The sequence below is a fragment of the Salmo salar genome, chromosome 03 (assembly GCF_965601325.2).
Source record: "Salmo salar chromosome 03, fSalSal1, whole genome shotgun sequence".
In the NCBI taxonomy this organism is placed as follows: domain Eukaryota; kingdom Metazoa; phylum Chordata; class Actinopteri; order Salmoniformes; family Salmonidae; genus Salmo; species Salmo salar.
Genome location: NC_138293.1, coordinates 77,919,435 through 77,945,271, shown reverse-complemented (window position 1 = coordinate 77,945,271; position 25,837 = coordinate 77,919,435).

Sequence of the window (25,837 nt, the reverse complement as noted above, 5' to 3'; positions counted from 1 at the left end):
GATCTCAGACTCTTGGCCTCTAAGAACTGGGTGCTTGTAGAGACGTCCTCAGTCAGTGTGAACTGGCCTTTCAGGGAGTCTGCATAGATAACATCTGTTCCTGAACCAGTGTTCATTCTCCCAATCCACTCAAGTGCTTTCCCTGGTTTCTGCCTTATCCAGTGAATGTTATAGCTAGTCATTGAATAACCAGAGATTATACAGGACACTTTAACAGAGTGTCCAGGTATTTTCACCTGAGAAGGTGACTGATCCAGTCTGATATCACAACAAACACCTGCAATATAAAAACATGTCAACACTCTTGAAGATGTGGTATTTACATACATTTTGAGTTTAACTATGACACTCAGACATCCTTCAGTCACCATGTATTGTTTTACTTACTGTGTATGGACATTACAATGACAACTAAACTCCAGACAGTCATCAGTTTCATTGTTCAGTGATAGTCAGGTTAGTGCAGGGCTTGTTGTAATGTCAGTCCACGTTGCCTATGATGAGAAGGCCAGAGCTGAGCGTCTGATTATAAAGGGGTGAAAGGATGGAAGACTTTGCATAGACCGCCCACTAGAGGTTTAAATAGAGACTGAGAGAGAGATGTTCTTTGACAGTTGTTTCTCAGAACAGCACAAGATAACAGGATCTATTAGGATCCCCCGAAGATCTATATTTGTTCCATTACTGTTAAACATTAATGACCTTCATGGTACATGTGTTCAATATTGTATTAATTGTTCGATGAAATTTGACATTTGCTTTCATTTAAATAAGATCACCAAATTGAAAAACATTACCAAATAGGCCAAAATGATTTTAGCTTCTAGAGATTGATAAATCATTTTACTAAGTGACTGCATTTATTATTGATAATGTTAGTTATTTCCTATTGTCAACTGACTTTGAATGGCTTTAAAGTTTTCAGTTAAATGTATGAATATCCTATTGAAACTTTATCTTACAAAGATGACAGGCATTGTTTACGCTTTGAGTAATGATGGTTAAAATTTAGAGAATGATGTGTCTATTCTTTCCTATAGTGTGTTTATGGGGCCATAGGATTGATGTAGACAGAGACTGGAGCACAGAATTGTCTCACAGACTCTCACAGTAAGGGAAGTCCGCATTCATGTTAGCATTCATGTGCAAAGGCTAGCGGAACGCCTCACCAATATCCAATGGTAGAGCATGGGGCGAAAATACAAAAACCTTAAAAATGCTATAACCTGTTATGGCTAGGGGGCAGTATTTTCACGGCTGGATAAAAAACGTACCCGATTTAATCTGGTTACTACTCCTGCCCAGTAACTAGAATATGCATATAATTATTGGCTTTGGATAGAAAACACTCCAAAGTTTCTAAAACTGTTTGAATGGTGTCTGTGAGTATAACAGAACTCAAATGGCAGGTCAAAACCTGAGAGATTCCTTTACAGGAAGTGGCCTGTCTGACCATTTCTTTAACTTCTTTGCCATCTCTATCTTTTACAAAGGATCTCTGTTCTAACGTGACACTTCCTACGTCTTCCATGGGCGCTCAGAGCCCGGGAAAAACCTGAATGTCGTCATCCCAGCCCCAGGCTGAAACACATTATCGCCTTTCTCAAGTGGCCGATCAAGGGACTGTGGGCTTAGGCGCGTGCCCTGGCCGCCCCCGTCTTTGTGATTTTTCCTCTGTTTGCCGAAAAGGAGATTCCCGGTCGGAATATTATCGCTTTTTTACGAGATAAATTGCATAAAAATTGATTTTAAACAGCGGTTGACATGCTTCGAAGTACGGTAATGGAATATTTAGAATTTTTTTGTCACGAATTGCGCCATGCGCACGACCCTGATTTACCTTTTCGGATAGTGTCTGGGACGCACGACCAAAACGCCGCTATTCGGATATAACGATGGATTATTTTGGACCAAACCAACATTTGTTATTGAAGTAGCAGTCCTGGGAGTGTATTCTGACGAAGACAACAAAAGGTAATCAAACTATTATAATAGTAAATCTGATTTTGGTGAAGGCTAAACTTGCCGGGTGTCTAAATAGCTAGCCCGTGATGGCTGGGCTATGTACTTAGAATATTGCAAAATGTGCTTTCACCAAAAAGCTATTTTAAAATCGGACATATCGAGTGCATAGAGGAGTTCTGTATCTATAATTCTTAAAATAATTGTTATGCTTTTTGTGAACGTTTATCGTGAGTAATTTAGTAAATTGTTAGCAAATTCCCCGGAAGTTTGCGGGGGGTATGCTAGTTCTGAACGTCACATGCTAATGTAAAAAGCTGTTTTTTGATATAAATATGAACTTGATTGAACAAAACATGCATGTATTGTATAACATAATGTCCTAGGTGTGTCATCTGATGAAGATCATCAAAGGTTAGTGCTGCATTTAGCTGTCTTCTGGGTTTTTGTGACATTATATGCTAGCTTGAAAAATGGGTGTCTGATTATTTCTGGCTTGGTACTCTGCTGACATAATCTAATGTTTTGTTTTCGCTGTAAAGCCTTTTTGAAATCGGACAGTGTGGTTAGATAAAGGAGAGTCTTGTCTTTAAAATGCTGTGAAATAGTCATATGTTTGAAAAATTGAAGTTTTTGTATTTTTGAGGAATTTGTAATTCGCGCCACGCCGATCATTGGATATTGGAGCAGGTGTTCCGCTAGCGGAACGTCTATATGTAAGAGGATAACTTCAATTTCTCAAACATATGACTATTTTACACCATTTGAAAGATAAGACTCTCGTTAATCCAACCACGTTGTCCGATTTCAAAAAGGCTTTACAGCGAAAGCAAAACATTAGATTATGTTAGGAGAGTACCCAGCCAAAAATAATCACACAGCCATTTTCAAAGCAAGCATATATGTCACAAAAACACAACACACAGCTAAATGCAGCACTAATCTTTTATGATCTTCATCAGATGACACTCCTAGGACATTATGTTACACAATACATGCATGTTTTGTTCAAGCAAGTTCATATTTATATCAAAAAACAGCTTTTTACATTAGCATGTGATGATCAGAACTAGCATTCCCACCCAAAACTGCCGGTGAATTTACTAAATTACTTATGATAAATGTTGACAAAAAACATAACAATTATTTTAAGAATTATAGATAGAGAATTCTTTTATGCAATCGCTATGTCCGGTTTTAAAATAGCTTATCGGAAAAAGCACATTTTGCAATATTCTGAGTACATAGCTCAGCCATCACAGGCTAGCTATTTAGACACCCGCCAACTTCGGGGCTCACTGAACTCAGAATTCGAAAAATCGATTACCTTTGCTGTTCTTCGTCAGAATGCACTCCCAGGACTGCTACTTCAACAACAAATGTTGTTTTTGTTCCAAATAGTCCATAGGTATGTGCAAATACGTTTTGTTTGTGCGTTCAGGTCACTATCCAAACGGTAACGTGGGAGCGCATTTCGAGACAAAAAATTTCAAAATGTTCCTTTACCGTACTTAGAAGCATGTCAAACGCTGTTTTAAATCAATTGTTATGCTATTTTTCTCGTAAAGTAGCGATAATATTCCAACCGGACAATGCTGTATTCATTCAAAAAGGAAGAGAAAAAAATGGCGAGGTCTCGTGTGTAACGGTTGTTGTCTGGAATGGAGGACCAAAACGCAGCAGGAATGTGGATGCTCATCTTGTATTTATTTTAACCTGTTGGGGATAGGGGGCAGTATTTGCACGGCCGGATAAAAAACGTACCCGATTTAATCTGGTTACTACTTCTGTCCAGTAACTAGAATATGCATATAATTATTGGCTTTGGATAGAAAACACCCTAAAGTTTCTGTTTGAATGGTGTCTGTGAGTATAACAGAACTCATATGGCAGGCAAAAACCTGAGAAGATTCCTTACAGGAAGTGGCCTGTCTGACCATTCCTTGAGCTTCTTGACTCTGTTTGTTGAAGACTGAGGATCTTTGCTGTAACGTGACACTTCCTACGGCTCCCATAGGCTCTCAGAAGGCGGGAAAAAGCTGAATGATGTAATTCCAGCCCCAGGCTGAAACACATTAGCGCTTTTGGCAAGTGCTCTATCAGAGGACAATGGGCTGAGGCGCGTGCACGAGTCGACCCCATGCTTTTATTTTTGTTTCGTCTTTGAACCTAAACACAGATTCCCGGTCGGAATATTATCGCTTTTTTTACGAGAAAAATGGCATAAAAATTGATTTTAACGCCTTTCTCAAGTGGCCCATCAAGAGACACTAGCTTATGCGCGTGACCCCGACCGCCCCCGCCTTTGGGATTTTTTCCTCTGTTTGCCGAAAAGGAGATTCCCTGTCGGAATATTATCGCTTTTCTACGAGAAAAATGTCGTAAAAATTGATTTTAAACAGCGGTTGACATGCTTCGAAGTACGGTAATGGAATACTTAGAATTTTATTGTCACGAATTGCGCCAAGCGCGTGACACTTCTTTACTATTTCGGATAGTGTCTGGAACGCACGAACAAAACGCCGCTATTCGGATATAACGATGGATTATTTTGGACCAAACCAACATTTGTTATTGAAGTAGCTGTCCTGGGTGTGTATTCTGACGAAGACAATAAAAGGTAATGAAATTTTTATAATAGTAAATATGATTATGGTGAGTGCTAAACTTGCCGGGTGTCTAAATAGCGAGCCCGTGATGCCTGGGCTATGTACTTAGAATATTGCAAAATGTGCTTTCACCAAAAAGCTATTTTAAAATCGGACATATCGAGTGCATAGAGGAGGTCTGTATCTATAATTCTTAAAATAATTGTTATGCTTTTTGTGAACGTTTATCGTGAGTAATTTAGTAAAATGTTAGCGAATTCCCCGGAAGTATGCTAGTTCTGAACGTCACATGCTAATGTAAAAAGCTGGTTTTTGATATAAATATGAACTTGATTGAACAAAACATGCATGTATTGTATAACATAATGTCCTAGGGTTGTCATCTGATGAAGATCATCAAAGGTGAGTGCTGCATTTAGCTGTCTTCTGGGTTTTGGTGACATTATATGCTGGCTTGAAAAATGGGTGTCTGATTATTTCTGGCTTGGTACTCTGCTGACATAATCTAATGTTTTGCTTTCGTTGTAAAGCCTTTTTGAAATCGGACAGTGTGGTTAGATTAACGAGAGTCTTATCTTTAAATGGCTGTAAAATAGTCATATGTTTGAGAAATTGAAGTAATAGGATTTTTAAGGTTTTGAAAATCGCGCCACAGGATAGCCGTGGCTGTTACGTAGGGGGGACGAATTCGTCCCGCCTAGCCTAGAGAGGTTAAACAGCGGTTGACATGCTTTCAAGTACGGTAATGGAATATTTAGAATTTTTTTGTCACGAAATGCGTTGTCATGACGTTGGCCTCTTTTGGTACAGGGAGGACAGTTGACCCCTCCCTTTTGCACCACCACCCAACCTACCTTCCCCCAATCCACCCTGTGTGTAAAGGGTTGTAAAAACTCAAAGATTCCAGGAGAGTCTCTGGCCACATGGCCCATAGAGAGACACAGGAAATTCTTCCAACTCATAGAATTGGAGAGCCAAGCGACATTTTAAGTTCTGGAGAAGGTATGGAAGATTGGTGAAGAATCCAGCTACGAACTGATCCGCTTGGTACAATTTTGTGATACTCAGAAGAGACAATATAGCCATATGACCATAAAACTGTTTATATAATAGCATCATAATGGTTGTATAGAATGTATTAATAAGGATAAAGCTTTTGTAAGACATTGAGATGCTATGTACTGATGTAATGTGATAGAATTGTATTTCTGTAACCAAATCTAACTCAGTCATAGGCACGCCCCCAGGGACCCATACAGGACCAGGCGTCATTTGACAAGCCTGTTCTATGGGCACTATAAAACACCCCTTGATTTACATTTCCCCAGACCAGGCCTACACTCCGTTGGCCCATAGGTTTGACCATCCAAGTACTCTACTGAAAGTGAACTATACCACGTGGTTAACTTTTAGACTATCGAGACCGACAGAATAAGAACAAGTCTTTGATATTATTTATTAGTCTGCAGCTAAGTAAATTATATCATTGAACGCGAAGACCAACGAAACAACCATTCTATGACGACATTAATGAATGTCGCTCTGAAAGATCCATTCTAACCGAGAGAGAGAGAGAGAACGCGGACAAAACTCCCCAACAGAACAGAACTCTCGAACAAGGATCACGACGACACACTGAGCGTTAATATATATTGATTGCAATTGTTCCCGAATGAGTGAGCCTTCAATTGTCAATTGTTAATATTAATGAACTCTGTGTAACTTCTCAGCTGACCGTTTATGACCCATTGTTCAACAGGCCGACCTGCCTGTTTAGCCCACAAGGGCACATTCCTCTACCAATCCTTTGTGACGATAATTACTGTTTGTATGTTTTTCTGTTAATTACTTAGTGTAGTAAATAAATGATTTTAAGACAATTGATGTTTGGATGATTTTAGTAAAGACTGGGTTCGTGCAGATACAACAATTTACGACGTTTGGAATGAGACTGGACTAGAGGTAAAATACACCATTTAAATACTTGTTTATGTGGCACAACAAGAAAGATTGATCTGACTGGAAAATATATCAGATTTTTATGTAGTTTGAAAGTTAGAGGCTGGAGTCTTTTACTGTGTAGTGCTTTGTGATATTGCTGTGTTCTTTACAGTCACGATACTCAGTATTATTCTAGTTTGACACGAAGAGAGGAAGCAGTACACCAGCTAACCTTTTTGTTATGGTGGTTTTTGTACAGCTGCTTCACCAGCTTCAGTCAGTGTGTCTCTCGGGCACAATAATAAACAGCAGAGTCCTCAGATCTCAGACTCTTGGCTTCTAAGAACTGTGTGCTTGTGGAAACGTGCTTAGTCAGGGTGAACTGGCCTTTCAGGGGATATGAGTAGTCTGGAGCATCTGTTGAACCAGAGTCAATACCCCCAATCCAATACCCCCAATACATGACAATTTAACACCTGAGAAGGTGACTGATCCATCTCATCACAGCAAACCCCTGCAAAACAAAAATGTTGACACTCAGTTGATGATCTGATATTTATATACATTTTTAGTTTAACCATGATACTCAGACATTCTTCAGTCATGTAATGCTTTACTTACTGTGTATGGACGTCACCATGATAACTAGACTCCAGACAGTCATAAGCTCCATTGTTCAGTATTAGTTAGTACAGGACTTGTAATGTTGTAATGTCAGTCCAAGCTGCCTATAATGAGAATGCCAGAGCTGAGTGTCTGATTATAAATGGATGAAGGGGAGGGATACTTTGCATAGACCGCCCTCTAGAGGTTTAAATACAGACTGAGAGGTAGAGATATTTGAGAGTTGGTATTATCAGCATTGGTTCTTGGAACAGCACAGTGTGAGAAAATCTATTGAGCCCCACAGGGAACTAACTATACTTTACATTATTATTTTACATGAATGACCTTCATTGTACTGTATCCACATTGTTACCTTCTGTTCTTAATTACATACATTTGAAATCTGATTTCAAGGAAATAAGCCTACCAAATTGCAGTAAATGACCACTGTCGTGACGTTGTATTAGTTAATGTGACGACTGTTGCTCATCGAATGATTAACGGTTTATAATTGCGTAATTAAATGAATTAACCTGTTAGGGCTAGGGGGCAGCATTTGCACGTCTGGATAAAAAAAATGTACCCGATTTAATCTGGTTACTAATCCTACCCAGTAACTAGAATATGCATATACTTATTATATATGGATAGAAAACACTCTAAAGTTTCTAAAACTGTTTGAATGGTGTCTGTGAGTATAACAGAACTCATTTGGCAGGCAAAACCCTGAGACATTTTCTGACAGGAAGTGGATACCTGATGTGTTGTATTACCTTTAAACCTATCCCATTGAAAAACACAGGGGCTGAGGAATATTTTGGCACTTCCTATTGCTTCCACTAGATGTCACCAGCCTTTACAAAGTGTTTTGAGTCTTCTGGAGGGAGATCTGACCGAACAAGAGCCATGGAACGATGATGTCCCATTAGACACCTGGCGCGCGAGTTCATGTTGGGTACCCTCGTTCCAATACGTTATAAAAGAGTATGCATTCGTCCACCTTGAATATTATTCATGTTCTGGTTAAAAAAGGCCCTAATGATTTATGCTATACAACGTTTGACATGTTTGAACGAACGTAAATATATTTTTTCCCCTCGTTCATGACGAGAAGTCCGGCTGGCTTAGATCATGTGCTAACAAGACGGAGATTTTTGGACATAAATTATGAGCTTTTTTGAACAAAACTACATTCGTTATGGACCTGTGATACCTGGAAGTGACATCTGATGAAGAGAATCAAAGGTAATGGATTATTTACATAGTATTTTCGATTTTAGATCTCCCCAACATGACGTCTAGTCTGTATCGCAACGCGTATTTTTCTGGGCGCAGTGCTCAGATTATTGCAAAGTGTGATTTCCCAGTAAGGTTATTTTTAAATCTGGCAAGTTGATTGCGTTCAAGAGATGTAAATCTATAATTCTTTAAATGAAAATATAATATTTTACCAATGTTTTCTAATTTTAATTATTTAATTTGTGACGCTGACTTGACTGCCGGTTATTGGAGGGAAACGATTTCCTCAACATCAATGCCATAGTAAAACGCTGTTTTTGGATATAAATATGAACTTGATAGAACTAAAAATGCATGCATTGTCTAACATAATGTCCTAGGAGTGTCATCTGATGGAGATTGTAAAAGGTTAGTGCATCATTTTAGCTGGTTTTATGGTTTTGGTGACCCTGTCTTTGACTTGACAAAACATTACACACAACTCTTGTAAATGTACTGTCCTAACATACTCTAAATTTATGCTTTCGCCGTAAAACCTTTTTGAAATCGTAAAACGTGGTTAGATTAAGGAGATGTTTATCTTTCAAAGGGTGTAAAATAGTTGTATGTTTGAAAAATTTGAATTTTGACATTTATTTGGATTCAAATTTGCCGCTCTTGAAATGCACCTGCTGTTGATGGAGTGCACCACGGTGGCACGCTAGCGTCCCACCTAGCCCATAGAGGTTAATCATATTTAGTTCCAAATCGTCAGGCTTACTCAGTTCCGGGTTGCTGCTAGACTCACCCGGTTCTGGGTCACAGACGGACCCCTTCGGTTCCGGGTCGCAGACAGACCCCTTCGGTTCCGGGTCGCAGGCATACTCCCTCGGTTCCGGATCACAGGCAGTCCCTCTCGGTTCCTGATCTCAGGCAGTCTCCCTCGGTTCCGGACTAGACACTGTTGCCGGATACTCTGGACTGCACACTGTTGCCGGATACTCTGGACTGCACACTGTTGCCGGATACTCTGGACCGCACACTGTTGCCGGATACTCTGGACCGCACACTGTTGCCGGATACTCTGGACCGCACACTGTTGCCGGATACTCTGGACTGCACACTATTGCCGAACTCTCGAGGCTGGGCTGACGCACTGGAAGCCTGATGCGTGGTACTGGTACTGGATGTGCCAGTCTGGGGACACGCACCTCAGGGCTAGTGCGGGGAGCGGGAACAGGCCGAGTCGGACTGGGCTGATGCACTGGAAGCCTGATGCGTGGTGCTGGTACTGGAGGTATCAGCCTGGGAACACGCACCTCAGGGCTAGTGCAGGGAGCGGGAACAGGCCGAGTCGGACTGGGCTGACGCACTGGAAGCCTGATGCGTGGTGCTGGTACTGTCGGTGTCAGCCTGGGAACACGCACCTCAGGGCTAGTGCGGGGAGCGGGATCAGGCCGAATCGGACTGGGTTGACGCACTGGACCGTAGAGGCTTACTGGCGGTCTCGAGCGCAGAACTGGCATCGCTTTTACGGGCTGGATGCCCACTACCCCCTGGCAAATGCGGGGCGCTGGTATAGCGCGTACCGGCCTAAAAATACTTGGCCTCGCCACAGTATCCATTACCCCGAAGCACGGGACCTGTCCATTCACTGGTTGACCAGAAAAGGTACAGGGATTTGGCCTGGGGCTCAAACCTCGCCCAGCCAAACTACCCATATGCCCCCCCCCCCCCAATTTTTTTATTGGGGCTGCCTCTCGGGCTTAAACGCCAGTCGTGTTCCTCGGTAGCGTTCCCGGTCCTTACCCGACTTCCTCCATGGGCCCTCTCCGGCCAGAATCTGCTCCCATGTCCATTTCTCCCGCCAGTCCATGTCGAAATCCCTTTGCTCCTTACTCCGCTGCTTGGTCCATTTGTGGTGGGAGGTTCTGTAACGGTTGTCGTCTGGAATGGAGGACCAAAACGCAGCAGGAATGTGGCTGCTCATCTTGTATTTATTTTAAACGAAGAAAACACCAAAATAACAAAAGAAGAACTCACGAACAACAAAACAGTCTTGTCAGGCTCACACACGCAAAACAAGAAACAACCTCCCACAAATCACAAACACAAACACACCCTAATATATAGGACTCTCAATCAAAGGCAACTAGACAACCCCTGCCTTCAATTGAGAGTCCACACCCCAATTAATTACACATAGAAACAGACTAACTAGAAAGAACATAGAAATAGACTAACATATAGCAGTGACCAAAAACCCCGGAAATAATGAATCAAACACCCCACTACATAAACCATCACCCCAACACACATAAACAAAATACCCTCTGCCACGTCCTGACCAAACTACAATAGCAAATAATCTTATTACTGGTCAGGACGTGACATCGTGAACACGCATCTCCAGTCTCTCAGTCCACTGACAAAGTGTGCTGCTGTTATCTGCCCGGAGACAGGAGACGCCTCAATACGGTTTCTGAAGGCTTTAGAGAGCCAATGGAAGCCTTAGAAAGTGTCACGTTACAGCACAGATGCTGTATTTTCGATAGAGATGCAACAGAAGGACAAGAAATTGTCAGACAGGGCACTTCCTGTATGGAATCTTCTCATGTTTTGGCCTGCCATATGAATTCTGTTATACTCACAGACACCATTCAAACAGTTTTAGAAACTTTAGAGTGTTTTCTATCCAAATCTACTAATTATCTGCATATTCTAGTTTCTGGGCAGGAGTAGTAACCAGATTAAATCGGGTACGTTTTTTATCCGGCCGTGAAAATACTGCCCCCATACCACAACAGGTTAAAATAATTGTTATGTTTTTTGTGAACGTTTATCGTGAGTAATTTAGTAAATTCACCAGAAGTTTTGGGTGGGAATGCTAGTTCTGAACATCACATGCTAATGTAAAAAGCTGTTTTTTGATATAAATATGAACTTGATTGAACAAAACATGCATGTATTGTATAACATAATGTCCTTGGGTTGTCATCTGATGAAGATCATCAAAGGTCAGTGCTGCATTTAGCTGTGTTTTAGGTTTTTTGTGACATATATGCTTGCTTTGAAAATGGCTGTGTGATTATTTTTGGCTTGGTACTCTCCTAACATAATCTAATGTTTTGCTTTCGCTGTAAAGCCTTTTTGAAATCGGACAACGTGGTTGGATTAACGAGAGTCTTATCTATCAAATGGTGTAAAATAGTCATATATTTGAGAAATTGAAGTTATAGCATTTTTAAGGTTTTTGTATTTTCGCTCCACACTCTACCATTGGATATTGGTGAGGCATTCCGCTAGCGGAACGTCTGTCCTCAGCCATTTACAAACCATACAACCCAATTTGAAGAAGAAGACAATGCTCTGATCATTGGCTGATCGCTCCCAACCTATAGGAATCCCCACTCAGTTGAATACATTAAAATTGTGGAATCCCTTAATGGCAATGTCCAAGTAGAGATCCCTATACATCTCTGTGATATAGGGTCAGTTTTCTCTGATCACATGATCTGGGCAGGAATAACTCTGGGCCCAAGTTTGAGTCTATAAAGGTTTTCCTGCTTAGGTCACGTAGTCCGGAAAAACTCATAACCCCACTAATCAAACTGAACTGTGGGGAATCTTGGGTGATGATTTTCTGAATAATGATATAACTTTCATGAATGAAATGGAAGATGAGACATCAATCTATCAACAAAAATCACATTATTCATCATGAATGAACAAAGCTTGATGTGTTTCCTGTCTTGTTCTACACCTCTCCCCAAATGAATGTGTACATCAAACTGGTGGGAGGAGCTATAAGAGGACGGGCTCATTGTAATGTCTGGAATGGTATTAATGGAACAGAGTCAAATGTGGTTTCCACATGATCAAATCAAATCAAGCGTTATTTATACAGCACATTTCAGACATGGAATGCAACACAATATGCTTCACAGGGAAAACATTATAAAAAGAATAACAATAAAAACTGATGGACTAAAAATCACCCTAAGGAAAAGCAAAGCTTAAAAAGGTGTGTTTTAAGATCTCTTTAAAAAATGTCCACAGTTTCGGGTCCGTTCAGGTTTGCTGGCAGACTATTCCAGAGGCGGTGGGCATTGTAAGTAAAGGCTGCCTCTCCATGCCTCTTGGTCCTAGGCTTTGGGATAGTTAAAAGGTGAGTGCCAGAAGATCTGAGGGACCAACTGGGTGCATAATTTAAAAGCATATCTGTAATCTATTGGGGTGCACAATCGTGGATTGATTTAAAAACCAATATAAGAATATTAAAATTCAGGCTAAAACTCACAGGCAGCCAGTGCAGAGACCTTAAAACCGATGTTTGATTGATCTGTTTGACACCGTTCCATTTAGATAGATTCCATTCCATCCATTACAATGAGCCTGTCCTCTGATAGCTCATCCCTCTAGCCTACATTGTGTTAATGTAGTTGTGTTGATAATATGCTGGTTGTTTAGGCTCTCAGGGGCATGTTGTGGTTGAGATATTCATTGGATGTTACTCTGCTGTACTGATGCTCTCTGTTGACTGCTGCCAGTTAGATTCTCTGAGGGGTTTCTGTACAGATCCTGCACTCACACCACTGTGTCTCTTGCACAGTAATACACAGCAGAGTCCTCTGCTCTCACACCAGACAGCATCAAAGTCAACATGCTGTTGCTAGTATCTTTAGTGGTTTCCATACGTCCTTCAAACTTTTTAGCATGGTAACCTAGGCCTAATCCAGAAAAACCCATCCACTCCAGGGATTTTCCTGCTGGCTGTCGTATCCAGTGTGTGGTGGCTGGTAACGGTATATCCAGATATCTTACAGGACAGACTGAGAGTTTCTCCAGGCTTTTTCTGGACTGGACTGGAGGGAATGACCTCCAGACTCTGACCATTGCAACCTGATGGAAAGAGAGAAATGAATAGGAATAATGTGTGAGAGAATAGGAAGGAAGCAGAACATTTAAGAATAGCAGAAGAGAGTTTCCCAGACACGTTTTTCATGTTCAGTCATTCCACTAAGAACAGTTGATAAGGAGTAAAACCAAGCAGAACTCACAGGGCAGACAGAGAGAGAGCAGCAATAGGTAGAGTTTTTCCATCATCCTGAGGGTGGAAATATGAACTCAGCTACTCCACACAAAACAAGACAACAAGTCAGCAGCAGAACATAAGTATATATGAACTCTGAGGGATCTGGATTTACATCATGATGTCATGGGGGAGGGGCTGATGAATGAGGTCAGAGGTCAATTTATGGCTCATCAGTAGTGCCAGGAGTTGTCCTTTATCACATGACCTGACCAGGAACAGAGTTGTCCCTGGTCAAGTCACTTAGTCAGAAAAACCTCCAGGCCCTACTCACCACACACATAACTGACTCAAGGACTGGAGGAACTGTGGGGAACATGATGATTTTCTAAATTTTGATAACCTTCATGATTTCATTTAATTGTGGATTCATTTAAATGGAATATGCTGTATAGACATCCATTTGTCAAGAAAATAATTGATATGTATTGAAAAGTCAATACATAAAGGGCATGGGTGACAAACACAGTACAATACTATTCACAGGACCTGTTTCCAATGGAGCAGTTAAGCAAAATCAATAATAAAAAAAGAGGCCATTTTACATTTATAATGAACACAGCTTAATGAGATTCAACACCTCACATAGCCTGTCCTTTGTTTTGTTTCTCCATACATGTGTATAGATTATGTAATTAAGTAGAACCAATGAATGTTGAACATGTTAAATAAACTTAAGGCCCAGTCTATCCTGTCTCAGGACTTATTATGGACAGAGCACTCCATCTCCAGTGGACTGTTACTTTTCAAACAGTTAATATGCTTTAAGACATGCAAATATACTGAAAGAACAAAAATGCAGATGTTTTCAGCTACAATTGTGGTCTGTAGCACAACCAAGGACCATGCTGAACAATGAGAACTTTACCTCGTAAGAATCTGACTTTCTGGCCCTGAGATATTGAAACTTTAATGTAAATTTAAAGAGGTAAAATGTACAAGTAGCCTAATCGTCACAGATTCTGACCAAATTGACTGAACATATCAATATAAACTAACTATTTAATTGTACATGCTTAGAGTATGGAGTAAACATATTTATAGTTATTTTTGTCAAAATGATTAGGATTTAAGTCACACAGAAACAGCAAATGTTCCATCATTTTGGTCAAACTGCATGAAAAGTAACTATCAATGCATCCATTCCATAGTCTAAGGGTTTATGTTTGGTAATCCACTCTGTTCCACACAGGCCCTGCTCTCCTTTTCACAGTCGTGTCTGTTTCTCTCACACACCCCACCCCTCTCTCTTCTCCTCTGTGACCCTCACAGCTGTGTGGCACCACGCTTGGTGAACTCCAGTCTGTCACCTGGGTGTTTCAGGGCCCCAGTTTAGCATCTCTGATGATTCAGATAGACAGATAAAGGAGTTAAGTAGCCCAGGGACTGCAGGGACTGTCCCTAAACACTTCCATTATCTAATTCTCACTACCTTGTTTCAGCTGAGGAGAAACTTCCTTTTGCATAAGCCAGCTTGTGGCTGGTAACCATACAATGTTTCAAGCATGTGAACACGATTTGCATTTGGTTTGAATAAATGGGGAGATGGATCAAATAATGAAACAATTGAATCACTACTTCATTTATATTATAAGCCATTGTCAACAGTTGTATTAATTGTATTATTTAATATTTTCAGTCATTCACTGCTACTCATCACACACAATGTTATTGACAGACCATATTCATGGTTTGTGTTTGTAATACTGTCACATCCTGACCAGCAGAGGGAGTATTGTATTACTATTTTGGTCAGGACGTGGCAGATGGGTTTGTGTTGTATGGTTTGTCTAGTTGTTCTGTTTCTTTGTTAGTCTGTGTGGCTCCCGATCAGGAACAGCTGTATGTCGTTGTTCCTGATTTGGAGTCATATATTAGGAGTATGTTTTTCACCTGGGGTTTGTGGGTTGTTGTCTTTAGCACTGCTGCTTTATGTTAGCCTGCTAAACTGTTCCTGTCGTGTTTCTGATTTTCTTGTTTTTTCGTGTTCACGTTGTTTAATAAATATAAAGATGAGCACTCAACCCGCTGCGTATTGCTCCACCTTTTCCGACAGTGATTTCTCTATATCTTCAGACGAAGAGGAGCATTACAGAACAACCCACCAAACAAAGACCAAGCAGTGGAGAAAGGAGCAGCAGGTGGAGTACATGGACTATAGAGAGAGATGGACTTGGGAGGAGATTCTGGACGGGGCTGGACCTTGGCACCAGGCTGGGGAATACCGTCGTCCCACGGGAGGAAATAGTGGAAGCTAAGGCAGAGAGGCGGCGGTATGAGGCCAGGAACACGCTGATGGAGAAGCACGAGAGGCACCCCCAATAATTTTTTTGGGGGGGCACACGGGTAGTTTGGCTAGGCCAAGGAAGAGCCATAAGCCAGCTATCCGTGCTTACATGGAGGAACATTTACATTTACATTTAAGTCATTTAGCAGACGCTCTTATCCAGAGCGACTTACAAAATGGTGCATTCACCTTATGATATCCAGTGGAACAACCACTTTACAATAGTGCATCTAAATCTTTTAAGGGGGGGGGGGGGGGTTAGAAGGATTACTTTATCCTATCCTAGGTATTCCTTAAAGAGGTGGGGTTTCAGGTGTCTCCGGAAGGTGGTGATTGACTCCGCTGTCCTGGCGACGTGAGGGAGCTTGTTCCACCATTGGGGTGCCAGAGCAGCGAACAGTTTTGACTGGGCTGAGCGGGAACTGTGCTTCCTCAGAGGTAGGGGGGCCAGCAGGCCAGTGGTGGATGAACGCAGTGCCCTTGTTTGGGTGTAGGGCCTGATCAGAGCCTGAAGGTATGGAGGTGCCGTTCCCTTCACAGCTCCGTAGGCAATCACCATGGTCTTGTAGCGGATGCGAGCTTCAACTGGAAGCCAGTGGAGAGAGCGGAGGAGCGGGGTGACGTGAGAGGACTTGGGAAGGTTGAACACCAGACGGGCTGCGGCGTTCTGGATGAGTTGTAGGGGTTTAATGGCACAGGCAGGGAGCCCAGCCAACAGCGAGTTGCAGTAATCCAGACGGGAGATGACAAGTGCCTGGATTAGGACCTGCGCCGCTTCCTGTGTGAGGCAGGGTCGTACTCTGCGAATGTTGTAGAGCATGAACCTACATGATCGGGTCACCGCCTTGATGTTAGTGGAGAACGACAGGGTGTTGTCCAGGATCACGCCAAGGTTCTTAGCACTCTGGGAGGAGGACACAAGGGAGTTGTCAACCGTGATGGCGAGATCATGGAACGGGCAGTCCTTCCCCGGGAGGAAGAGCAGCTCCGTCTTGCCGAGGTTCAGCTTGAGCTGGTGATCCGTCATCCACACTGATGTGTCTGACAGACATGTAGAGATGCGATTCGCCGCCTGGTTATCAGAAGGGGGAAAGGAGAAGATTAATTGTGTGTCGTCTGCATAGCAATGATAGGAGAGACCATGTGATGATATGACAGAGCCAAGTGACTTGGTGTATAGCGAGAATAGGAGAGGGCCTAGAACAGAGCCCTGGGGGACACCAGTGGTGAGAGCGCATGGTGCGGAGACAGATTCTCGCCACGCCACCTGGTAGGAGCGACCTGTCAGGTAGGACGCAATCCAAGCGTGGGCCGCGCCGGAGATGCCCAACTCGGAGAGGGTGGAGAGGAGGATCTGATGGTTCACAGTATCAAAGGCAGCAGATAGGTCTAGAAGGATGAGAGCAGAGGAGAGAGAGTTAGCTTTAGCAGTGCGGAGAGCCTCCGTGACACAGAGAAGAGCAGTCTCAGTTGAATGCCCAGTCTTGAAACCTGACTGATTAGGATCAAGAAGGTCATTCTGAGAGAGATAGCAGGAGAGCTGGCCAAGGACGGCACGTTCAAGAGTTTTGGAGAGAAAAGAAAGAAGGGATACTGGTCTGTAGTTGTTGACATCGGAGGGATCGAGTGTAGGTTTTTTCAGAAGGGGTGCAACTCTCGCTCTCTTGAAGACGGAAGGGACGTAGCCAGCGGTCAAGGATGAGTTGATGAGCGAGGTGAGGAAGGGGAGAAGGTCTCCGGAAATGGTCTGGAGAAGAGAGGAGGGGATAGGGTCAAGTGGGCAGGTTGTTGGGCGGCCGGCCGTCACAAGACGCGAGATTTCATCTGGAGAGAGAGGGGAGAAAGAGGTCAAAGCACAGGGTAGGGCAGTGTGAGCAGGACCAGCGGTGTCGTTTGACTTAGCAAACGAGGATCGGATATCGTCAACCTTCTTTTCAAAATGGTTGACGAAGTCATCCGCAGAGAGGGAGGAGGGGGGGGGGGAGGGGAGGAGGATTCAGGAGGGAGGAGAAGGTAGCAAAGAGCTTCCTAGGGTTAGAGGCAGATGCTTGGAATTTAGAGTGGTAGAAAGTGGCTTTAGCAGCAGAGACAGAAGAGGAGAATGTAGAGAGGAGTGAGTGAAAGGATGCCAGGTCCGCAGGGAGGCGAGTTTTCCTCCATTTCCGCTCGGCTGCCCGGAGCCTTGTTCTGTGAGCTCGTAGTGAGTCGTCGAGCCACGGAGCAGGAGGGGAGGACCGAGCCGGCCTGGAGGATAGGGGACAGAGAAAATCAAAGGATGCAGAAAGGGAGGAGAGGAGGGTTGAGGAGGCAGAATCAGGAGATAGGTTGGAGAAGGTTTGAGCAGAGGGAAGAGATGATAGGATGGAAGAGGTGAGAGTAGCGGGAGAGAGAGAGCGAAGGTTGGGACGGCGCAATACCATCCGAGTAGGGGCAGAGTGAGAAGTGTTGGATGAGAGCAAGAGGGAAAAGGATACAAGGTAGTGGTCGGAGATTTGGAGGGGAGTTGCAATGAGATTAGTGGAAGAACAGCATCTAGTAAAGATGAGGTCAAGCGTATTGCCTGCCTTGTGAGTAGGGGGGGAAGGTGAGAGGGTGAGGTCAAAAGAGGAGAGGAGTGGAAAGAAGGAGGCAGAGAGGAATGAGTCGAAGGTAGACGTGGGGAGGTTAAAGTCACCCAGAACTGTGAGAGGTGAGCCATCCTCAGGAAAGGAACTTATCAAGGCGTCAAGCTCATTGATGAACTCTCCAAGGGAACCTGGAGGGCGATAAATGATAAGGATGTTAAGCTTGAAAGGGCTGGTAACTGTGACAGCATGGAATTCAAATGAGGAGATAGACAGATGGGTCAGGGGAGAAAGAGAGAATGTCCACTTGGGAGAGATGAGGATTCCAGTGCCACCACCCCGCTGGCTCGATGCTCTAGGGGTATGCGAGAACACGTGGGCAGACGAAGAGAGAGCAGTAGGAGTAGCAGTGTTATCTGTGGTAATCCATGTTTCCGTCAGCGCCAGGAAGTCTAGGGACTGGAGGGTAGCATAGGCTGAGATGAACTCAGCCTTGTTGGCTGCAGACCGGCAGGAACGTATGGAGAGGAGGGCGCCGAAGTTTGAGGAAGTGTGCACGATCTTGCCCATACGCTCGCACCGTCCGGTGCGAGCTATTCCAGCCCCTCGTAGATGCCGTGCTAGAGTGGGCATCCAGCCTGGTAGGAGGATGCCTGCGCAGCGTGTCTGGTCACCGGTACGCCTCCTAGGACCAGGCTACCCTGCGCCCGCTCTACGCACGGTAACCATCAAGCCCCTGCACAGCCCAGTTCGCCCTGTACTAGCACCCCGCTTGTACAGGGCTGCTAGTTCCATCCAGCCAGGACGGGTTGTGCAGGAGGTGCGATCAAGGCCACCTGTGCACCTCCATGGCCCAGTTGTTCCAGTTCCCGCCTCTCGTGCTGACCCGGAAGTGCGGACCTCTAGTCTGGCACGTCCAGTACCAGCACCACGTATCAAGCTTCCAGTGAGTCAGCCTAGTCCTACTCAGCCTGTTCCCGCTCCTCGCACTAGCCCTGAGGTGCATGTCCCCAGGCTGGTACCTCCACTACCAGCACCACGCATCAGGCATCCAGTGCATCAGCCTCGTCCAGTGTCCGGCAACAGTGCCTCGTCCAGTGTTTCCGGCAACAGTGCCTAGTCCAGAGTGTCCGGCAACAGTGCCTCGTCCAGAGTGTCCGGCAACAGTGCCTCGTCCAGAGTGTCCGGAACCAGGTGAGATGGCCCACTGTCCGGAACCAGGTGAGACGGCCCACTGTCCGGAACCAGGGGTCGACGACCCACTGTCCGGAACCAGGGGAGATGGCCCACTGTCCGGAACCGGGTGAGGCGGCCCAATGTCCGGAACCGGGTGAGGCGGCCCAATGTCCGGAACCGGGTGAGTCGGCCCAATGTCCGGAACCGGGTGAGACGGCCCACTGTCCGGTACCGGGGGAGACCGCCCACTGTCCGTAACCGGGGGAGACGGCCCACTGTCCGTAACCGGGGGAGACGGCCTGCGACCCGTAACCGGGTGAGTCTGCCCGCGACCCGGAACCGGGTGAGTCTGCCTGCAACCCGGAACCGGGTGAGATTGAAAATAACCGAACTGTGTGAGTCTGCCTACAGCTTTGAACCGAATGAGTCTGCCTACAACCCGGAACTGAGGGAGTCTGCCTACGGTCCAGAACCAAGAGACTATGTAGTCAGTCGGGAGGACAGGAGGCCAGAACCAGAGCCTCCTCCAGTGTAGGTGGGTTGGGGAGGGGGGGGTGTAGCACAAGTGCCGTCGTTGACGGCAGCCACCCTCCCTTCCCTCCCTTTTTCTTTAGGGGGTATTTGTTTTTTGTTTTTTTGGGGGGGGGGGGATTTTGGTTTTTCTATTAAGGTGCATCTGGGGTTTGCACCTTTAGGGGGGGGGGGGTACTGTCACGTCCTGACCAGCAGAGGGAGTATTGTATTAGTATTTTGGTCAGGACGTGGCAGATGGGTTTGTGTTGTATGGTTTATCTAGTTGTTCTGTTTCTTTGTTAGTCTGTGTGGCTCCTGATCAGGATGTCGTTGTTCCTGATTGGGAGTCATATATTAGAAGTGTGTTTTTCACCTGGGGTTCGTGGGTTGTTGTCTTTAGCACTGCTGCTTTATGTTAGCCTGCTAAACTGTTCCTGTCGTGTTTCTGATTTTCTTGTTTTTTCGTGTTCACGTTGTTTAATAAATATAAAGATGAGCACTCAACCCGCTGCGTATTGCTCCACCATTTCCGACAGTGATTTCTCTATATCTTCAGACAAAGAGGAGCGTTACAAATACATATATCACAATTTTGAAGAATTGCATTGAACAATGAGTCCTTAACCTCTTGACGGTCGCCTAGGATAGGGGGCGCTACAGCGATTTTTGAAAAAAATTCGTGCCCATTTTAAACGGCCTCCTACTCAATTATATTATTAATATATATAGGATATGCATATAATTAATACTTGTGGATAGAAAACACCCTAAAGTTTCTAAAACTGTTTGAATTGTGTCTGTGAGTATAACAGAACTCATAAGGCATTCAAAACCCCGAGACCGATCGTAACAGGATGTGGAATTCTGAATTGCAGACTCAACTTCATCACTTTGCCTATAAATCACACCGTGAGCAATGGTTCATTGAGCACTTCCTATTGCTTCCACTAGATGTCCCCAGTCTTTACAAAGTGGTTTGAGTCTCCTACTGTGAAAACTGACACAATGAGAGGCTGTGGAAAGTGGTCACATGAGGAGGGCCATCACCATTATGACGCCGGCGCCTCTGGCTACCCTCCCCTTTCGAAACGTTTAGAAAGACAATGTAATTGTCCCCCTTGAATCTTATTGGAGCTCTGGTTGAAAAAGGCCCTAAAGATTTATGTTATACAACGTTTGACATGTTTGAACGAACCTAAATAAAAAAAAATATGCATTTTATTGAAAGAGGAGTCCCGCGGCCGACGGAACTTTTGGTGCAGCCTTCAGAACGCGCTAACAAGAACAAGCTATTGGGACGTAAAGGATTAACTTTTTCGAACGAAAATACATTTGTTGTGGACCTGGGATACCTGGAAGTGCTTTCTGATGAAGATAATCAAAGGTAAGGGATTATTGACAATAGTATACAAGAGTAGATTTGATATGCGATTGTTCCAAGATGGCACTGACCTGTAACGGTAGCCTATTTTTCTGAGTATCGCATCCCCTTCTATCGCAAAGTGTGATTACCCAGTAAAGTGATTTTTAAATCTGGCATTGCAGGTGCTTTCAAGAGATGCTAATCTATAAATCTTAGAATGACAATATTACATTTAAAAAATGTTTTCGAATAGTAATTTAGTAAATTGTAGCGCTTTTTCACTGGACGCATTTGAGGGAAAATAGTTAGTCAATGTAACGCGCCGATGTAAAATGCTGTTTTTATATATAAATCTTAACTTTATCGAACAAAAGAATGCATGTATTGTGTAACATGATGTCCTAGGAGTGTCATCTGATAGAGATTGTCAAAGGTTAGTGCTGCATTTAGCAGTTTTTTGGTTATTTGTGATGCATGTGGTTGGTCGGAAAATGGCTATGTGGCTACTTTTACGATATACTCCTCTAACATAATCTAATGTTTTGCTTTTGCTGTAAATGTAACGTCTGCAGTAGTGGGTGTCAGGCGCAGGAAACAGGAGTAGTTGCTAACGGGCTTTTAATGAATTTCACCGTAACAGAAAAGTACACCCACGAAAACACAACTGGGTGTGATCCAACAAACACAATGATCCAATAACACGTACCACTGCATAAACAATAGTCAACAACAGAAAGTAAGCCCGCACACAGAACAGGTGGGGAAACGGGCTTAAATACTCCACTAAACACTAATCATACACAGGTGCAAACAATTAAGACAAAACCAACAGAAAAGGGAAAAAGGGATCGGTGGCAGCTAGTAGGCCGGTGACGATGACCGCCGAGCGCCACCCGAACAGGGAGAGGAGTCACCCTCGGCAGGAGTCGTGACAGTAAAGCCTTTTTGAAATCGGACAACGTGGTTCGATTCAGGAGAGGTGTATCTATAAAACGATATAACATAGTCCTATATTTGAAAAATATATATATTACATTTTGTTATGCTAATGGCGACCAGGGGCTAAAATAACAAATATCCATATTTATTGAGTTATTTTTATTTCACCTTTATTTGACCAGGTAGGTCAACAACATGTGGTTTCTCACATCTGTCCTGGGCACCTCCACTTAAATACATTACTATGTCTTGATTGTAATTATTTATAGGGGAGAGAGTTAAAAATGTGTTTTAATCAGTTGTGTCTATCAAAATGAGTGTTGGGCGCAGTAGTTCAAAGCTACCCAAGCATGACTTTTACCCAGGATGGACCTGCACTCTGATAAAGCCATTTCCCTGATATAGCATTTTGATTAACCCTAAAAAGGACCGATGTATCACTGTGGAAGTGCAGTAACACATTTAAAAAACAACACACAACAGTGATGTATTGCAGATGTGGGAGAAAATGTCAAATTATGACTTGAAAAAGTAATTGAGTGATGTTTAGCCATGTATTGGTTTAGTGACAGTTGCTGATCATTTAAACAATGGGAATACATTTTAGTGTACAGTACTTCAGGATGTGAATTGTTCATTATTATTATTAGTTTGTTATTTTGTTTTATGTGTTGTTTAAAAAAATACATTTGTAATGTATTTTCTGACTTTATTGAACAGATAGAGAGAGAGGATGACAGAGATGACAGGTTGTGTCAAAGGGCAGTATGCCGGTTCAAGACTTTTCCTAAAACGTATGAGACAACACACCGCAATATCTTACAGGGACCACTTGTATGAATGTGTTTGTGATATTGTTTTGAGAAGTATAAAATTTAACATGATTAAATATAAATTATTTCATGACTCATCTTAATACATGAAACATAATGTTCGTATGAGAGACGTGAAAAAATACTTTACTGTTTAAACAAATGTATGTTGATTGACAGTGATCGATGATGTCTGACTTTGTCTTACAATTGATTGTCTTGAAACCTCTTTTATAGGCATGTGATATGCTACCACCCAACCATGGTTGTCATGCAAGTTCTGTCTCCCAAGTCTGTGTACTTTTATGATGTTTCCTACCATGGGTTAATTGGATTCCATCCTGAAAAAATGACAGGCAAACTACACCTCCTCCTGGTCTTGCTGGGCCTCTGTAGTATGTACTCAATAATCTAGCAATTTATTGTAACAAAGTATTTTACGTATAGAGATAATTATAATAGCCATTGAGTTAACATATTAGTGATCTATTGTCTTCATTCTCTTTCTCTATTAGGGGTGACGTAATTCAAAGCCCTGGCTGAAACACACGAGCGCTTTTGCTAAGTGGTCTATCAGAGGACAAAGGGCTTAGGCTCGTGCACTGGCCGCCCCCGTCTTTGTGTTTTTCCCTCTATTTGCCGAAACACAGATTCCCGGTCGGAATATTATCGCTTTTTTACGAGAAAAATGGCATAAAAATGTATTTTAAACAGCGGTTGACATGCTTCGAAGTACGGTAATGAAATATTTAGAAATCTTTTGTCACGAAATGCGCCATGCGCGCGACCCTTATTTACCATTCGGATAGTGTCTAGAACGCACGAACAAAACGCCGCTGTTTGGTTATAACGATGGATTATTTTGGACCAAACCAACATTTGTTATTGAAGTAGAAGTCCTGGGAGTGCATTCTGACAAAGAACAGGAAAGGTAATCAAACTTTTCTAATAGTAAATCTGATATTGGTGAGTGCTAAACTTGGTGGGTGTCTAAATAGCTAGCCCTGTGATGCCGGGCTATCTACTGAGAATATTGTAAAATGTGCTTTCACCGAAAAGCTATTTTAAAATCGGACATATCGAGTGCATAGAGGAGTTCTGTATCTATAATTCTTAAAATAATTGTTATGTTTTTTGTGAACGTTTATCGTGAGTAATTTAGTAAATTCACCGGAGGTTTGCAGGGGGTATGCTAGTTCTGAATGTCACATGCTAATGTAAAAAGCTGGTTTTTGATATAAATATGAACTTGATTGAACAAAACATGCATGTATTGTATAACATAATGTCCTAGGGTTGTCATCTGATGAAGATCATCAAAGGTTAGTGCTGCATTTAGCTGTGTTTTTTTTTTTGTGACATTATATGCTAGCTTGAAAAATGGGTAGTCTGATTATTTCTGGCTGGGTACTCTGCTGACATAATCTAATGTTTTGATTTCGCTGTAAAGCCTTTTTGAAATCGGACAGTGTGGTTAGATTAACGAGAGTCTTGTCTTTAAAATGCTGTAAAATAGTCATATGTTTGAAAAATTGAAGTTTTCGGATTTTAGAGGAATTTGTATTTCGCGCCACGCCCATTATTGGATATTGGAGCAGGTGTTCCGCTAGCGGAACGTCTAGATGTAAGAGGTTAACGGAGATCAGAATGATCTCACAGACTCACAGTGAGATCAGTGTTGATCAGTTTTTGTACGGTGCTGCAGCCTCCTGTGTCACTGTGTCTCTGGCACAATAATAAACAGCAGAGTCTTCAGTCTTCAGGCTGTTCATTTGGAGATACACCTGCTGCTTGCTGTTGTCTCTGGAGATGGTGAACCGACCCTGAACAGACTGGGGGTAGTAAGTGCTGCCACCATCACTGCTAATATAGGACACCCACTCCAGTCCTTTCCCAGGAGCCTGTCTGATCCAAGCCATCCAGTAGCTACTGAAAGTAAAACCAGAGGCTGTACAGGTCAGTTTGTGGGATTCCTGAGGCTTTTTAACAACTGGTCCAGACTCAGTTAGTGTCTGACCCTGAACACCTGTGGAAAGGAAATACCCAAAACTTCAGAATGCAAATATTCATACAGTGATGTCTTAAAACATGTCTATATACCTATTTGTAGCAAATTACTTCTGAAAAATTACTGAAAATGATATTCTAGTGAACACAGAATATTGTAACTTACTTTTTACAAACACCACCATGAGTACTAAACTCCAGACAGTCCTCATTGTTCAGTGATAGTCAGGTTATATGCAGTGCTTGCTACCGAATCAATCCACACTGGCTATAATGAGAAGGCCAGTGCTGAGTGTCTGATTATAAAGGGATAAACGGGAGGGAGACTTTGCATAGACCGCCCTCTAGAGGTTTAAATATCCTGACAGGGAGAGATCTTCTGCTCTATTCCTTTATTCTCTCTCCTCCCTGTCCTTCGTTCTTCTCTCTGTTGTTCAGATTTTACTTATGAGACGTGTTGACTATAATGGCTTTAGTATTGTGTGTTGACTACATATAAAGGCTTAGTATTGTGTGTTGAAGACCATTTTAACGCTTTTGGTAAGGTTAATTTATTAAATTATAATTTGACAATTTTTGAGACTGAGCATTAGTCTTAATATGTTGATATTTTGGTGTGGAGATACATTTATATTATGTTGTGTTTGCATCATTCTTCCATGGGTTTCTGGGTATTTGTTCAGGTCTGGTGCTGGTTTGTATAACTGTGGAGGGTAGCGAACACAGTAATACACAGCTGTGTCTTCTG